The following is a 5,613-nucleotide window of genomic DNA, read 5'->3' as shown; positions in this document are numbered from 1 at the left end:
AAAAAAAAAAGATTTTATTGGGGAGTTGGGGGAGGGAACATTGTTGGGGAATCAGGGAAGAGAAACAGACAAGTTGCTGTCCTTTTGTTCTTCAGTCTAGTTTTGGAGGACGTCGCTTCACTGGCCCATGTTGGTATTGTGATCATTGCGCTCTTCCCGGGTGAGGCAGTCGGTCTCCGGCCATTGAATCCCCTTTTCTTTTTAAAAAGTATTATTAATTATAATCATAATCACCATGCTGTACATTAGATTCCCAGAATTTCTCTGTTGATCCCCACCCCCTACCTCTAGGCAACCAATGTTCTGATTTCTATCATCACAGATTAGTTTTGCCTGTTCTAGAACTTGATTTAAATATCATCTGATATGTACTCTTTTGTGCTGGTTTCTTTCTTTCAATGCAGTGTTGTTGAGATCCATCCATGTAGCATCTACTAGTAGTTCGTTCATTTCTTTTTTAAAAATAATTTTTAATCTTTCAATTACAGTTGACCTACAATATTATTTTAATTTCAGATGTACAACATAGTGATTAGACATTTATATAACTTACAAAGTGGTCACCCTGATAAATCTAGTACCCATCTGACACCATACATAGTTATTACAATATTATTGATTATATTCCTTATGCTGTACTTTACATCCCCATGACTATTTTGTAACTACCAATTTCCACTTCTTAATCTCTTTACCCTTTTCACCCATTCCCCAACCCCCCTTCCATCTGGCAACCATCGAAATGTTCTCTGTATCTATGAGTCTGTTTCTGTTTTGTGTGCTCCTTTATTTTATTCTTTAGGTTCCATGTGTAAGTGAAATTATATGGCATTTGTCTTTCTTTGTCTGACTTATTCCACTCAGCTCAATACCCCCTAGATCCATCCATGTTGTTGCAGATGGCAAGATTTCATTCTTTTTTATGGCTGAGTAATATTCCATTGTATATATGTACCACCTCTTCTTTATCCATTCATCCCTTGATGGACTCCTAGGTTGCCTCCATATCTTGGCCATTGTAAATAATGCTGCAATGAACATATAAATGCACATGTCCCTTCAAAGTAGCATTTTGGGTTTTTTCAGATAAATACCCAGAAGTGGGATTACTGGGTCCTTCTTTGCCTCTTGTTATAGCCTTTGTTTTAAAGTCTATTTTGCCTGGTATAAGTATAGCTACCCCAGCTTTTTTGTTTGTTTGTTTCCATTTTTATAAAATATCTTTTCCCATCCCTTTACTTTTACTCTGTGTGTGTCTTTTGATCTGAAGTGAGTCTCTTGTAGGCAGCATATGTAAGGGTTTTGTTTTCTTACCCACTCAGCCACCCTATGTCTTTTGATTGGAGCATTTAATCTATTCACATTTAAAGTAATTGTTGATAGATATGTAGTTATTACCATTTTATTATTCATATTTAATTTTAAATGATAGCTTTGCTGGGTAGAATTATCTTGGTTGTAGGTCCTTGCTTTCCATCACTTTGAATATTTCGTGCCAATCTTTTCTGGCCTACAAAGTTTCTGTTGAGAAATCAGCTGACAATCTTATGGGAGCTCTGTTGTAGGTAAATAGTTACCTTTCTCTTGCTGTTTTTAAGATTTTCTCTTTGTCTTTAACCTTTGGCATTTTAATTATGTGTCTTGGTGTGGGCCTGTTTGGCTTCTTCTTGTTTGGGACTCTCTGTACTTCTGGGTTTGTATGTCTATTTCCTCCACCAGGTTAGGGAAGTTTCCCATCATTATTTCTTCAAATAGGTTTTCAATTCCTTGCTCTCTCTCTTCTCCTTCTGGTACCCCTATGATGTGAATGTTGGTATGTTTGATGTTGTCCCAGAGACCCCTTAAACTATCCTCATTTTTTTTTTGGTTCTTTTTTCTTTTTACTGTTCTGATTGGATATTTCTGCTACCTTATCTTCTAAACTGCTGATTCAAACCTCTGCCTCATCTAATCTTTTTTTTTTTTTTTTTTTAGCTGAGCCATCCTGCCACCTGTTGGCAGCTCAGCGGCAACTCAGCTCGGGCCAAGCATCATCATCTAATCTACTTTTGATTCCCTCTAATGCATTCTTTATTTCAGTTATTTTATTTTTCATTTTTGACTGGTTCTCTTTTTTTTGTTTTCTATCTCTATTTTTATGTTTCCTATCTCTTTGTTGTTCTCACTAAGATCATTGAACAGCCTTATAACCAGTGTTTTGAACTCTGCATCTGGTAGATTGCTTGTCTCCATTTTGTTTAGTTCTTTTATTTATTTATTTATTTATTTTGAGCTTTGTTCTGTTCTTTCATTTGGGACATGTTTCTTTGTCTCCCCATTTTGGCTGCCTCCCTGTGTTTGTTTCTATGTATTAGGTAGAGCTGCTATATCTCCCAGTCTTAGTAGACTAGCCTTATGTAGTAGGTATCCTGTGGGGTCCAGTGACACAGTCTCCCTGGTCACCTGAGTTGGGTGCTCCAGGTGTGTCCCTTGTGTGGGTTGTGTGTGTACTATTGTTGTAGTTGAGCCTTGGTTGCTGTTTGCAGATCAATTAGAAGAACTGACCTTTGTACTCATTGGTTGTGAAGACTGGCCATGACTACAGTGGCGGAGCTGTTGTGCCGGGGTTGACCCTACAGAGCAGGATTTGCTTTATCAGGGCTCTGGTGCCTGCTTAGTCTGCCCTTTGGGTGTATCATCTGTGGAAGTGGCCTGGTGGTGCTCCAACTTGGTCTGAAGCTGGACCCTCCTGGGAGGGACCCTGCTGCAGGCCAAGTTCAGTCGCTGCTTGTGCCCTGACTGGGGCCACCTGGCGTGAGCCACAAAGCAATTCACAGATGTCTTCCACCTGTGCTGGGAGAGGCTAAGCTGCGAACCGAAGCCAGCTGCCACTAGTGCTCAGCTTGGGGCTGCTTACTAGCAAAAGGTATGGGACACACTGAGGCTAGATGCTGCCTGTTTGGGGTTTGTGAACCTTTGAGAGCTTTTAGGAAAGATCACAGCGTGAGCCAAGATAAGCCGTTTGTGGAAAAGCCACTGGAAGCAGCTTGGATGAGCCTGCAAGTTGGTATGGGAGGGGTCTCAGGGAGTCACCAGGGCGAGGATATTGGTGTTAGCTAGGTTGATAGAGACTCAGATATGGCAGCAGCCTGCTTCTGTGTGCTGGGAGAGTGGAGGGCTCAATGAAGAAACAATGCCAGCACTTCTGTCTGGGAGAAAGCTGCCCCTCCATCCCTTGCCCTGAAGCCAGACAATTCAGTTCCTCTTCATATGTCCCTGGCACCTTTCAAGCTGCTGCTCCAGCGCTAGAACTCAGAGCAAGTGAGTCTGTCAGTGAGTAAATTCATGTGCAGGACCTTTGAGAGGAATGCCTGGGACTCCAGCCACCCTCCATCTCACTCAGCCACAATCTCCCCTGGTTTTCACAGAAGTTGTGAGGACTTCTCTTCCCAGCACTGCAGCCCTGGGCTGGGGAGCCTGGTGTGGGGCTGGGACCCCTCACTCCACAAGAGGGACCTCTGAAACTGAGATATACCTCCCAATTTTTAACCACCGCATGTGGATATGGGGACCAGCTCATTCTGCATCACCACCCCTCCTACCAGTCTCAATGTGGCTTCTGTATATCCTTAATTATAGTATTTCTGTTCAGCTAAGCTTCAGGAAATTCTCAATGATGGTTGTTCTATAGTTTAGTTGTAATTTTGATGTGGTCGTGAGAGAATGCAAGCACAGCATTTACCTATTCCACCATCTTGACCGGAAAATCAGTAGTTTGTTCATTTCTATTGCTGAGTCGTAGTCCATTGTATGGACCACAATTTGCTCATTTTTCCACATGTGGATGGACATTTGGCTTGTATTCCAGTTTTTGCTATTGTTAATAAAACTTCTATGAACATTTTTGGACAAGTTTTTTTGTGTGTGTGTGTAAATATATGTTTTCATTTCTCTTGGGTAAGTAGTTGGGAATGGAATTGATGAATCATAGGATAGGTCTATGTTTAACTTTAAGAAAGTGACAAACAGTTTTCCACAATGGTTGTACCATTTTACACCCCCACCAACAATGTCTGAGTTCCAGTTGTTCCAGGTCCTCGCCAACATTCAGTATTGTTGGTCTTTTAAGTTTAGCTATTTCAGTGGGTGTAAAATGTTATTGCACTGTGGTTTTAATTTGCATCTCCTGATTAACACAATGATGTTGAGCAATTATCATTTGTTTATTGGCCATTTGTAATCTTTTGTGACATGCCTGGTCAAGTTTTTTCTCGTTTATTTTTTGTGAGGTTTTTTTTTTTCTTTTGGTCTTTTATTATTGATCTGTAGGTATTCTTTATACATTCTGCATACCAGGACTTTGTCCGATATATATTTTGTGAATATTTCTGTGTAGACTGGTTTGCCTATTTTCTTAACAATGTCTTTAGATTTTAAAAAAATATTTTGACGAAGTCCATTTTATCAATCCTTTTATAAAAAATGGTTTTTGCTTTTTTGTGACCTGTTTAAGAAAGCTTTGCCTTCTACAAGGCCATGAAAATTTTATCTTGTTCTCTTTTATAAGATTTTAGAAGTTTTAGGTTGTATGTTTAGGCCTATAATCCATCTTAAAATATTTTGCATGTAGTATGTGAGGTAAGGGTCAGTGCTCATTTCTCAAAATATATGAATATCCAATTATTCAAGCACCATGTAAAATTAAAGACTTTCCTTCCCCCATTGAATTACCTTGGTGCCTTTGTTGATAATCAGTTAACCACATATGGTTAACTTCTACTTCTGAACTTTTTCCCCTTGATCCTGTTGTATATTCTTATGCCAAGACCACACTGTCTTGATTACTATAGTTTCACAGGAAGTCCTAAGTCAGGTACTGAAAATCTTCCATAGGGGAACATGTTTTTTAAATAACAACCCATCCCCTGCCCCCCCCCCAAGTATTATTCTTTGCCCTTTTGACCCACAAGCAGTTCTGTGCTGATCGCCAAGGAGAAGTGAACACAATCCCAAGATGCAGGGCAGACAAGAAGGGGGCCTTCCTGGCTTTGGTTTTGAAAGCCAAGTCCTTAGGGAACAGAGACATCAAGTTTGGGGAAGACAGCATGGTAGAGAACATCTCTCCCTCCACTTCCAGTGGACAACCCTGCTTAGACTAGGATGAGAAGGAATGAGAGTGACTGTGCGGTTAGGATCTCAAGGGCCATCAAGACCTTGGGGGCCCTGGGGCAGACTTGCAGAGGCTCTCTACGGGCCAGGGGCAGCAACATGAATCCTGGACCCTCACCATGGCCTGGGGAGAGCTGTGTCTTAAAGGGGCTGTGGGGTTGGAACAACAGCCATCCTAACAGATGTATGGACAGGTGGCCCTGAGGAAAATTGTCCCAGTGCTTTGACTCTCTGTAAACCTCCCAGAAAATCAGTCCTGACCGGAAGAAATGGGGGGAAGAGGGATCATAAATTGACTATGATTAATGTTCTGCCACTCTGGTGACAAGGGATCTCAGCTGAGTTATAGGAAAGGAAAGAAAGTAATCTTTCTTCAACACCTGAGTTTATTGCTTAAGGTTTATTCTGGCTTTATATGGAGCTTCTAACAAATGACACTGAAATGACTAAGACTAATATTAATAA

The sequence above is a fragment of the Hipposideros armiger genome, unplaced genomic scaffold (assembly GCF_001890085.2).
Source record: "Hipposideros armiger isolate ML-2016 unplaced genomic scaffold, ASM189008v1 scaffold_0, whole genome shotgun sequence".
Taxonomy (NCBI): Eukaryota; Metazoa; Chordata; class Mammalia; order Chiroptera; family Hipposideridae; genus Hipposideros; species Hipposideros armiger.
The sequence above is the reverse complement of the archived record's forward strand: the minus strand, read 5'-3'. Positions refer to the sequence as shown.